At 37.7% G+C, this 12,422-nt stretch overlaps 1 protein-coding gene and 8 non-coding genes across 9 annotated transcripts in view; 3 read left to right on the forward strand and 6 right to left on the reverse strand.

Annotated features, from left to right (window-relative positions):
- The window catches only part of LOC139979985 (kelch-like protein 8), a 38,949-nt gene extending 38,302 nt beyond the window's left edge, over positions 1-647 (reverse strand). The window contains exon 1 of the mRNA XM_071991292.1: positions 457-647. The gene's annotated coding sequence lies outside the window, so the exon portion shown is untranslated. The remainder of the gene's footprint in view (positions 1-456) is intronic.
- Positions 648-2,047: 1,400 nt separating this feature from the next.
- On the reverse strand, positions 2,048-2,119 carry Trnaw-cca (transfer RNA tryptophan (anticodon CCA)). The gene has a single exon. It is a non-coding gene; the product is annotated as a tRNA-Trp (tRNA).
- A 790-nt stretch (positions 2,120-2,909) lies between these two features.
- On the reverse strand, positions 2,910-2,981 carry Trnaw-cca (transfer RNA tryptophan (anticodon CCA)). Its single transcript has one exon. It is a non-coding gene; the product is annotated as a tRNA-Trp (tRNA).
- A 711-nt stretch (positions 2,982-3,692) lies between these two features.
- Positions 3,693-3,764, reverse strand: Trnaw-cca (transfer RNA tryptophan (anticodon CCA)). The gene has a single exon. It is a non-coding gene; the product is annotated as a tRNA-Trp (tRNA).
- Positions 3,765-5,680: 1,916 nt separating this feature from the next.
- Trnaw-cca (transfer RNA tryptophan (anticodon CCA)) lies at positions 5,681-5,752 on the reverse strand. Its single transcript has one exon. It is a non-coding gene; the product is annotated as a tRNA-Trp (tRNA).
- A 2,529-nt stretch (positions 5,753-8,281) lies between these two features.
- On the reverse strand, positions 8,282-8,353 carry Trnaw-cca (transfer RNA tryptophan (anticodon CCA)). The gene has a single exon. It is a non-coding gene; the product is annotated as a tRNA-Trp (tRNA).
- A 1,200-nt stretch (positions 8,354-9,553) lies between these two features.
- Positions 9,554-9,625, forward strand: Trnaw-cca (transfer RNA tryptophan (anticodon CCA)). Its single transcript has one exon. It is a non-coding gene; the product is annotated as a tRNA-Trp (tRNA).
- A 1,435-nt stretch (positions 9,626-11,060) lies between these two features.
- On the forward strand, positions 11,061-11,132 carry Trnaw-cca (transfer RNA tryptophan (anticodon CCA)). Its single transcript has one exon. It is a non-coding gene; the product is annotated as a tRNA-Trp (tRNA).
- A 716-nt stretch (positions 11,133-11,848) lies between these two features.
- On the forward strand, positions 11,849-11,920 carry Trnaw-cca (transfer RNA tryptophan (anticodon CCA)). Its single transcript has one exon. It is a non-coding gene; the product is annotated as a tRNA-Trp (tRNA).
- Positions 11,921-12,422: the final 502 nt, after the last annotated feature.

Raw genomic sequence — 12,422 nt, forward strand, 5'->3', positions numbered from 1 at the left:
TGCAATAACCAAAACATACCTTTAAAAATAAAGAGGTAGCACAATATCAAACACATATGAAGGCCCAAGTCTAAGAAAGAAGTGACTCCGAAAATTCATTAAACATGTTTCATTTTCTTGACAAAAGAAACAGAAAAGGTACTTGAGCCCCTACGTCATGATGTAGTAATTACTTTCGGTTAACTCCGCAAAAATGTTTCACGAGAGGCCTATTTACTTATTAGATCATTAAAGCAGGAGAAATACTCCTCGGCATTTAGTTACTATATTTATCACCGAAACACCCATCTTCTCCACTCCAACCGCCTCCCACTCCCCACCGCTCCGACCCCAACAAACCCTGCCATCGTGGCGCGCATCACTGACAACACTTGGCATTACGAATTTACATTCACTGTCAATTAAATTCAAATTTAATTAAACAAGCATAAATTTAAGCGTAAATGAATGTCTTACCTCGCAATGTAGGAAGGATCTTGAACTTTAAAACGTCACGTGCCACAATGTGACATGCCGATCATACACACAGTTCTGAAAACAATACTCAAATGGTTGGCAGACTGATTTCTACCGATGCTATATAAGCAATTTTTCAATATGAACTAACCAGTATGTCCGACTGCGATACAAGTTTGTGGTAACAGGGAATTCGCGGCTAGTGTGTTTTTTGACCTCTTATGCACCTTACTAAAATGCGGTTCTTCAAAGTTAGTGTTATCGACAGGTATAGACACAATAGATAAAAGGTTCTGTTATTCTACGGTGGTGGAAACCTGCCATAAATGATACGTTAAAAAATTGAATCAGTGCCAGGAGACAACCGAGGTTCTCTGATTATTCAACGGCCCTCCTCCGATAAACCGTTTAGTTCACATATTCATGTCGTGAATTACAGCTTTACTAAAGGACATTCCACTAGGACTTCTTCATGTTTTCTATCTTTTTATGTTTTGGTATGGTCGGACCCTAACGGAACGACACGTACTCTACCAAAGAAAGTTAACTTTTTACGTCACTATATAATGATATACCGTATGTTTCCGTAACATCCTAGACAGTTTCGCAATATATCATATTTGAGGTCATAAATGTCTAAGAAGTTCTCCCTTTGAGCCTTTGTGACAGTATATGCCGCTCTGAGAAACTGACGTGAAGGATAAAGTCGTCTGGAAAACAACACAGATTAAAGATATGATTTTCTATACGATCATGCAACATATATGAGTTAATTTTATGCTTACGCAGTCAGCCTTTAAAGGTTCGAACACATCGAATGTTACTTGACGAATGCTGATTGGTTTCATGTTTCGAGATAGTACATATAAGTTGATAAACTTACTTCCGAAGAAATTGATACATATTTTTATATGTTTCAGTTCTGAAGAATTGTTACAGGTTTCGTGTTTCGCGATAAAGGAAAGTCAGAGCAAGCGATTCTTCCTTTTATTTAAGAAGAGGTGATGCAAGTCGTGGCCCTTATCGCGAGAACCCAGACAGAAATGACAAAATTGGAACATGAAGTGAATTATTGCAATTTGTTATACTTCTACAGCTGTGTATAGCGGTAAATATATTCTATAGGTCGAAGACAAACAAGGGGAAATGGAATTATTTCTTAGGCGTATTGTCAATCTCATGATTCCATGATCACAATGCTTTCTAACTCTATAGAGAAAGGCCTATATACGGTTGTCTGAATATACTAATTACTTCAGCCGAAAACTCTTAGTGTATACTTCGTCAGGTCTATCCTACAAATGTCTGTGCTTCCATTTTATAATCTCAATGATGCGAGCCTCGCTTTAAGCAAACCATTTGCTTTTCTTTTCTAACTTAATTAATGTTTCATCACGGTCATTTTTGCTCCTTATTATTTACTTACATTAACCAACTTGACACAACGCTCATTCATCAGTACTTTGGATGTAACACATAGTTATTTCTTTCGTCACACTTTTAAGACATGCAGAATAGCTCCTTCCTCAGCTTTGAGCCCCAAAAAATGATACGAATAAAAACGTTGCATCCCTGGCAAAAGTTTTTACAATGATCCCGACGTGATTCGAACACGCAACCTTCTGATCTGGAGTCAGACGCGCTACCGTTGCGCCACAGGATCTCAGTAAACTTACATGATTTTATTGAGACAATGGAACAGCCGTATGCCAGTAATGCAAGTTTAAGCATACCAGGCCCAGATGCAGGTTTGTAGGGTTGTGCTACAAACCCCCCAACTCCCAAAATAGATGTAGCTATAGTTAATAACCAACCTTTCGTGCATAAACCTAATTCATAGCCTAAAAATGACTCAGAATGATCCATTTCACGTCTAAATTGTTTTTGGAGCCGGTGGAAGTACCCAGATGTCACTACATAATAATAATAATAATAATAATATAAAGCATTTATATAGCGCCTAACATCACAAAGGCCACTAAGCGCTTTACAGTAAAAGGTGCATGTACCTTTACAGTAAAAGGTACATGCATGGGGAGTCACCTTCAACACGCCTCCCCCAACCCACTTTTCAATAAACCTGGTTCTTTCCCTGTATAAACGGTATATGTTACAATGTAAAGCACCACACCCACAACTATATAACATTACTGCAGTTATAGTAGGCAATGCTGTCTTTACTCATAATCCGTTTTTTTTCATTTCTTCATTACTACTTAATGCTACTTTATTGAGATTGTGATAATTATCCGTTAATTTACATCCCTTATACACTTAATCAGTGTGAACAAAATCGATACATACGAAATCAAACTTCAAGTGATTGGGATCTTTTTAAAATGAAATCCCATGAAAGTTAGTGTTTATATTGCACGACCAATCCCACGTGAAGCATGTATTATGGATGATGTTAAAAACATGTCCCATTCCATTGAGGGGGGAAAAGAATTCCATAATCCCGACGTGATTCGAACACGCAACCTTCTGATCTGGAGTCAGACGCGCTACCGTTGCGCCACAGGATCTCAGTAAACCTACATGATTTTATTGAGACAATATATGTTGAACAGCCGTATGCCAGAAATGCAAGTTTAAGCATACCAGGCGCACATCCATGTTTGTAGGGTTGTGCAACTTCCCAGACCCCACCCCACCGGCCTAAACCTCCAAAATAGATGTAGCTATAGTTAGTGACCAACCGTTCGTGCATAGACCTAAGTTATAGCCTAAAAATGACTCATAATGATCCATTTCACGTCTAAATTGTTTTGAGGAGGTGGGGGTATCCAGATGTCACTACATGCATGGGGAGTCACCTTCAACACGCCTCCCACACCCCACTTTCAAAAACCTGGATCATTCCCATGATATACGGTATATGTTACAATGTAAAAGCACCACACCCACAACTATAAAACATTACTGCAGTTATTGTAGGCAATGATGTCTTTTACTCATACTCTTGTTTTTTTTTGTGTTTGTTACATTTCTTCATGACTACTTAATGCTACTTTATTGAGATTGTGATAATTATCCGTTAATTTACATCCCTTACACTTAATCAGTGTGAACAAAATCGATACATACGAAATCAAACTTCAAGTGATTGGGATCTTTTTAAAAATGAAATCCCATGAAAGTTAGTGTTTATATTGCACGACCAATCCCACGTGAAGCATGTATTATGGAGATGTTAAAAACATGTCCCATTTCATTGAGGGGAAAAAAGAATTCCATGATCCCGACGTGATTCGAACACGCAACCTTCTGATCTGGAGTCAGACGCGCTACCGTTGCGCCACAGGATCTCTTCAGTGTTTACAAGATCAATTTGAATACATTTAGGAATTATCGTAGTCACATGACTTAAAGATATAGTGAATGAGGACATCGATCAGCAAATCTCGACCACTGGTCACCCTCCTGCAAGAAATAATCTGATATAATACCAGCACCAATTGGCTCATGTGTGCCCTATAACAGCCCATGGATCCGAGTAACAGTGTGCCCAAGCAGCCCGCACCCACCCCTCACACTTTCTTCTCTACTCCAAGTTTAAACATATTAAACGCACATCATCCTGTGTTTACATTGACTACAACAAAAAATATTGAATGGCAAAATATCTATAAAACAGTACAACGGTACAGCAGTTGCATAGTAGAAAATACCTAGAAAAGCCAATTAAACGTTATATTAACCAATAGACACCACACACCGATAATCTTACGCAGCTAGAAGCAACTTCGTCTTTCAGTCTATTTACATATTAAATGGTGAACACAAATCGTTTATCGTTTTGTATAAAATATGTTTGTTGCAATGAAGCTGACGTGATTCAAATAGGCTACGCAACCTTCTAATATGTAGTCAGACGCGCTGTATAGCCTACCGATGCGCAACAGGACCACGCACGATTCAGGAATCATTCTTTCTGGTTGTCTGTCGATGCTTAATCAAATACCACAGCCCAATTAATCAGACATGTCGCAATGGTGAGAAAGTAACTGGAGAATCACTGCTCGGAAAATTCGGTTACCACGTGATCATGCAAACCTCCCTGCAAAAAGAAGCCTAAAATAATATCAGTATATACCTACCGTATTTGTTTCCGTTATAACATATTGTAATAGTATACACTGACAAATTGCAGGGTCCCTGTTCATCTTTACCCTTCAAAATAAAAACCAAGTTGTCATATAGGCCTACATCTCCTCCTAACATCATTTAATATCACGTCAATTTGTTACAATAGTAACGAGCACATGCATCCGCGGCCCCACCCCGCCCCACCGCAGACACACAAACACTCACCCACACACAAACCAGCATATCTAAAATAATGCATTTGCACCATAAATATCAAAGTAGACTTTGGTCATATCGAGCAAAGAAATTAAGTTCCTGATAATTATGCGTTTTGTGTGGCTCGGTTGACTACCGATCACTGGTCATGACGGAGTGGTCGCGCGGAGTGGCGGTAAGTACTCTCCAAATGTTGGTTATCTATATTACACATTTCCTTTCCTCATATTCACATAGCGAAATATTGATTCAATTGAAGCAGAACCGGGCCATACAGAGAAATTTATAAGGTCTGTATTCATGAACACCACTGTCTCTCCTTGCCCGCCCCTTCCATACCAATTCTTCAATACAAAATAACAATTAGTTTTACATCCTAATCACCAAAAAACATGCAACCTCTCGCCGTGATATTTATATGCATGTAGTAGAATTTAGACTTATAAGTTCATTTGCCTTGATGGTGATGATACAAATTTAACATTTAAGATACAAAATATATATGTGTTTTAACCGTTCATCATATATTGGTAGGGACTATAAGACTAATCATATGCTTGTTAATTCTTTATATTGTTATTAATATTTCCAAAGCACAACCAAATTATAGATATGCTATACCTGCATTGTATACGCAAGCTGCAAAATATGGACCATATATACGACAAGCGATCTGGTCAGATGGGGTGAGAAGTGGGGTGGGGGGGGGTAGGATATCAAACTCTTGGTTCACTTGTAGTTAAATATAACCTCAATTGCTTACAAAGCCATTTTTTAGTACTGGTGATAGTATATAATTATGTGTTCAAATGATATGAAGCTGCACGTTGGGTGAGAGTATAATGTCTTCTCTCAACTATTTGTTTCAGAGAAGTTGATGTCAACAGACGTCTGTAAAAGGGAAAGAAAAAAAATCCGCTGATCCCGACGTGATTCGAACACGCAACCTTCTGATCTGGAGTCAGACGCGCTACCGTTGCGCCACGAGATCACTTATATGTAACAGAATATATTGTACTTATATTGCTTATTTAGTACAGCCTAGATGTAAATTCTAAAATATCTTGCAATTACGGTGGTGATTGCATCATCCAAGCTAGGTACTGCAGGTTCACACTTAATGTAGATAAACTTTTCATTAAATAATCACTTCAAAAACACTTTAGTTAGGAAACGACTCAGAACAAGTTCATACAAGTCCAAAAATATAAGTGTTACCAGTAATATACGAGAGTACATTATGTTAAATCAAACAAAATAATGGCCATGTCCACGTATATGCCACATAATAACGGAAGATCATTATACTTAAAGGATCAAAGTACGTATACCAGGCGTGTAACGTCTATAATCAAACAAACAGGTATAATTCAGTCAGCTGTTCAGAATAAAATAAACAAAAGCAAGGAACACATACGACGTTTATATAAAATAACATATGTTTGCATTTCACTAGAAATTTGGCTATAGTCTCAAATGGTTTTTTATTTCATCCGTGCATGAGTGGTATATTGCTTGTAAGAAGTTGTAAGCTATTTGGGAAATTGAGTTTTTATTATAAACAGTAATATTGACATAATGTAAGGCCTAAATTGAGGAACCCACGTCATCGTCTGCTTGGTTTTAAAGGAGCAAATACAGCAACATATTTGTGGATATCTCAGAGACTGGTATATAAAGAAGAAACATTATACCTGCTCACCCCCCCCCCCCGCCCCCTCCCTTCCCTTCCTTCTCCTGAGTTTAATACTACTTATCATCACTGAATAAAGTCGAGTTTCAGAGCATATGTAGTTATTCAATTGAATAACATGAAACTATTATGGTTAATGGAGAAGTAAAGAAAACTAACGTTGACAGCTGCAAAATTAATCATCTCTGTAGGGGTTTATTACTATTATACTCCTCGTCTGATCTAAGACAACCAGAGATAATCGAACTGTATTGTTTTGAGATTAACATGTATGTCTCCTTGTTAAGGTTCTTGCAAGCAAACGTCAAGTTTGCGAGTAATCCCTGGGGTCATCGTGGTTCCATGACTTTAGCTCGTACCCGGACCTCCTCTTCGTTTTCGTTTCCGAGAATTATCCTCGAACTACCGGTAAATAACCGGTGACATTTAAGGTGTAGAGAGATCATACGTTCGAGATTTATTGTAGTCAAACTCACAACCAACCCCCCCCCCTCCCCCAACGCAAAATAAAAATCACCATAAAGAGAAAACCGTCACTTCTCTTCAACAATCATTTCGTGACATGATTAACGGAACATCCGCATATAATACACCTACGTCGCCGTATGCACAATTGACACGTACTGTACATCAATCAAATCGCCCTCTTAGACAACCAACGTATCGTGTCAGATTTCATTTCCAGACTTTACCAGACGTTTATCCTCATTTGTCTTATGAGCTTTGCAAATACCTTGTAAAAATCTGTAAGCATTAATGTTACCATGTATATCGTGAACTCTGTCATTCATGTGAAAAATAACTTGAAATATATGTCATCACATACAATGCTCAGAAATGTGGTGGAAAAGAAAGGATTAAATTAAGAAAGACCGATTTTTATCAGTTAAATGACAACTTTATACTCACTCCTATAAAAGTTTACTACGTATCAAAGACTACGGAAGCTTGGATGCCCCCTACTGTTTTTTTCTTTAATCGTGGAACTACTATTCCGGAGTCATTTTCGGTTTCACTGAAGAAACTTGGTCTTCCTGTGGATCAAAAACTTGGATTTGATGCCCTAGATTTATTTTCAGGAGAATATATCGGATTCATGGACTCTTATGCGATGTTTAATTCCACTGTCAATCCTAGTGGTGTCCGACTCTTCCTTTTCGGCTGAAATAACGTGATTCCCACATAATTAAGTAAATACATATACTAACCCTTCACGGCTGCAAGCAGTGCTTGTCCGAGTTGCACTTTTATTAAGAACTGGCAACAAAACCAAATAAATATCATTGTATTTTGAAGACAATGATTATAATAATCCTAATGGAAAAACAATACTGTATTTCTCTTAGATAAAGGAAACCGAAGTTTGGTTGAAACATCTTCAAAGGTGGGATGAGTGGGCGATTGTCATGTTCAACATGGGTTCGACGAAAGCCACCATTACGCTCCACCTACCGTGTGTATGCATGATGTCAGCTAAGTTTCTTCTACTTCTGTATCAATCACACGTCTCGTTTAAAAATAAAAATGTATGAAACTTAATTTTAATGTTTCCTTTTTACCCATGTAGGGAGTGTGTCGGGGGGGGGGGTGGATACGGGGTAGAGTACATGTTTACATGATATCATATCGACTAGCAGCTACACTTTTTGGATCATAAGAAAAGTAATTTTCAGCAGGTTATAATTGAATACATGACAAAATTATTATATTAATACAAAGAGGTAATACATTAAATCATGATTTAGCATACTGAACTGAAGAGCATGTAATATGGAGATGTTAAAAAAAAACATATCCCATTTCATTGAGGAAAAAAAGTTAACACAATGATCCCGACGTGATTCGAACACGCAACCTTCTGATCTGGAGTCAGACGCGCTACCGTTGCGCCACAGGATCATATAGTAAACAACGGTAGAAGCATCATGTTTTCTACGTAACTAAAATAAAAGTTGCAACTATTCCGATGATTGCATCATCTGGATGTTTTATGACCTTCAACAGCCATTGGTGCAAACATCCATGGTTGATACATGATTAAGTCTGTGAACGAATAGGTAAAAAACTCCCTATGCATCGAATCACTCTCAGACTAAGAAAGAGGGGTAAGAAGAGGGAATGGGACTTTTGCAGAGCAAGGCATATATACCTTGCCCATAGGGAGTACCATTCATATCGGTTTGTGTGTATGTGGAGGTAGTTTTACAAACTTACCGATTGCATATTTCAGTGTTCCATAAAGGGAGAGGCATACATGGAGTATCAGTGGGAAAAAAATCCCCCCCCCCCTTTCCTATGCCAAGTAACCTATAACCGCTACTGTGCATTCACATCATGTATAGTTTAATGTTATTCGATTGAATTACTACAGATGCTCTAAAACTCGACTTTATTAAGTGATGATAAGTAAACGCAGGACACAAGCATGGAGAGGGAATGGAGGGGGGGGTGTAACGTTTCTTCTTTTTACCAGTCTCTAAGATATCCACAAATAGGTTGCTGTATTTGAAGGAATGCTCCTTTCCAACCAAAACGGACGATGACGTGGGTTCCTCAGTTTAGCCCAATATTACTGTTATAATAAAAACTAAATTTTCCAGAAATATAACTTCGTATAAGCAATATATCACTCATGCACGAATGAAATCAAACACCATTTGAGACTAGCCAAATTTGTAATGAAATGCAAACATATTATTTCATATAAACATCGTATATGTGTCCCTTGTTTTTTATTTTTTATTCTGAAGAGCTGACCTAATCGGACCCTGTGTGTTTGACTATAATACGTGACTTACGAGTCTTGTTTAAGTGCTTTGAAACTTTAAAGTATGAGGCACTTCCGTTATTATGTGGCATATACGTGGACATGACCATTAGTTTTTTTGATTTAACATATGTACTCTCGTATATTACTGGTAAAACTCATATTTTTGGACTTGGTGAACTTGTTCTGAATCGTTTTCATACTACAGTTACGTCAAGTGTACACCTGCAGTATCTAGCTTGGATGATGTAATCACCAACGTAATTGCAAGATACTAAGTTACATTTGGCTATACTAAATATAAGCAATATATTATATTCTACATATTATGAGATCCTGTGGCGCAACGGTAGCGCGTCTGACTCCAGATCAGAAGGTTGCGTGTTCGAATCACGTCGGGATCAGCGGAAATTTTTTTCCCCTTTTTGAGACGTCTGTTGTCAGCAACATTTCGAAAACAAATAGTTGAGAGAAGCCATGACTTTCACCCCAAAGTGCATCTTTATGTCATTTGCATATATATACTGTCACCAGTACAAGACCAGGCCTTGTAAGCATTAATTCATGTTATAATACACTACCAGTAAACTAACAGTTTGATATCCTATCCCCCCCACCCCCCCCCCCCTCGCTGCCCATCTGACCAGATCGCTTGTAGCATATCTGGTTCATTTTTGCAGATTGCGTATACAATTCAGGTATAGCCTGTATATAATTTTATTGCGCTTTTGAAATATTAATAACAATATAAATAATTAAATAGTATATCCCAAAGTCTCATAGTCCCTATAAATATATGATGTACGGTTAGAACACAGTGTTTATGTATTTGTATCTTAAATGTATATGCTTAAAGCTGTTGGTTACGTATCCCGCCTTTATAGTACATCAGTATATTTGTCTATAAGCATCTGTTCACTTTTCAAATTTATCATCATCACCATCAACGTAAATGAACCTAGTTTACATTTTACTTTATACATAAAAATATCACGGCAAGAGGTGCATGTTGTTTGGTGATTAGAATATAAAACTAATTGTTTATTTGTATTGCAGAATTGGTATGGAGGGGGCGGGCGAGGAGAGACAGTGGTGTTCGTATACTGAATATTGACCTTATAAATTCTATGTAGGACCCGGTTCTGCTTCAATTGAATCAATATTTCAACCGAGCTATGTGAATATGAGGAAAGGACATACATGTGTAATATAGAAAACCAACATTTGGAGAGTACTTACCGCCACTCCGCCCGACCAATCCGCCATGACCAGTGATCGGTAGTCAACAGGCACACCAAACGCATAATTATCAGGAACTTAATTTGTGTGCCCAATATGAACAAAGTCTACTTTGATATTTATGGTGCAAATGCATTATTTTAGATATGCTGGTTTGTGTGTGGGTGAGTGTTTGTGTGTCTGCGGTGGGGCGGGGTGGGGGCGCGGATGCATGTTCTCAATTTGTAACAAATTTAGTTCATATTATATATACTTCTTAGAAGTACACTCAAGAATGGATAGGGGAGGGGAGGGGGAGTAGATATAATGTTTCTTCTTTGCACATGACCATTATTTTGTTTGATTTAACATAATGTACTCTCGTACATTACTGGTAACACTTATATTTTTGGACTTGGATGAACTTGTTCTGAGTCGTTTCGTTACTAAAGTTTTTTATGAGGTCATTTAATGAATAATTTACCTACATTAAGCGTGAACCTGCAGTATCTAGCTTGGATGATGCAATCACCACCGTAATTGCAAGATATTTTAGAATTTACATTTAGGCTATACTAAATATAAGCAATATAAGTACAATATATTCTGTTGCATATAAGTGATCTCGTGGCGCAACGGTAGCGCGTCTGACTCCAGATCAGAAGGTTGCGTGTTCGAATCACGTCGGGATCATTCTTAAAACTTTTGCTGTTGCCAGGAATGAAAACGTTTACATTCGTATGTTTTTTTGAGGATAAAAGTACGATATAATAAAGCCTCTGATTTGGGAAAGGGTATATAGGGCTCCTCTCTTATCTGTGAAGTGTACGTTTTCCTTTGGAACAAAAACCTTTTAAGTTTTTTACGTAAATTTGTATATGAACTCTAATACAATCAACTTCAAATCACATTGATTTCAAATGATTTTACCGGGCAAATGTTACAATTCCACGTAATATTGCTGCATCCCAATAGCAAAGCTGCTCTCTGTTTGCGTGTTTAGTTTTATGAATTAGTTATCTGGCAACAGCACAGTCAGTGACATCGTCATGGAGGTAAAATAATTGTGTCAAAGTTTACAACGATGCCACTTCTTCTGTATTCTGTATTCAATATTTTTTGTTGCAGTCAATGTAAATACAGGATGATGTCCGTTTAATATGTTTAAACTTGGAGTAGAGTAGAAAGTGGAAGGGAATGGGTGGGGGCTGGGCACACTGTTACTCGGAACCATGGGCTGTTATAGAGCACACATGAGCCAATTGGTGCTGGTATTATATCAGATTATTTCTTGGGTGACTAGTGGTCGAGATTTGCTGATCGATGTCCTCATTCACTATACATCTTTAAGTCATGTGACTAAGATAATTCCTAAATGTATTACACATTGATCTTGTAAACGCTGACGAGATCTTGTGGCGCAACGGTAGCGCGTTTGACTCCAGATCAGAAGGTTGCGTGTTCGAATCACGTCGGGATCATTGTATGAACTTTTTTTCTGATGCCAGGAATGAAACGTTTTCATTCGTATAATTTTTGACAAAAAACGATAGAATAAAGCCTCGGATTTTTCATATTTCATTTCTTCCATTTTTGTTCTTAGTTTTCTAGTTTTAATTACTTAAATGATGTTCTTATGATGGTTGATATACCGGGCAAAGGACAGTGGGGGGGGGGGGCAGTGCTGCAAATTACCTCCTGTAGCAGCTCCACTTTACCACATATCAGACACTTTTAAGGGAATGAATAATTCTTATTAAAAACATTTTTAAGTATAGCGGGTGTGTCGCAACAATAGAGAGACTATAATTCATTAACACCTGTAAGAAGGGACATGGAAGAGATTGCCCACTACCTCTCTTTTGTTGAATGTGTATGAGGTGTGGGTAGGGGCTGAGGGGGGTGGGTAATTTTCGTATTTAAATTTAATTTCTAATACCAATTGTATTATTAAAAAAAAAAAACACTGGCCATCTTTTCAAT

This window comes from Apostichopus japonicus, chromosome 14, assembly GCF_037975245.1.
Source record: "Apostichopus japonicus isolate 1M-3 chromosome 14, ASM3797524v1, whole genome shotgun sequence".
NCBI lineage: Eukaryota > Metazoa > Echinodermata > Holothuroidea > Aspidochirotida > Stichopodidae > Apostichopus > Apostichopus japonicus.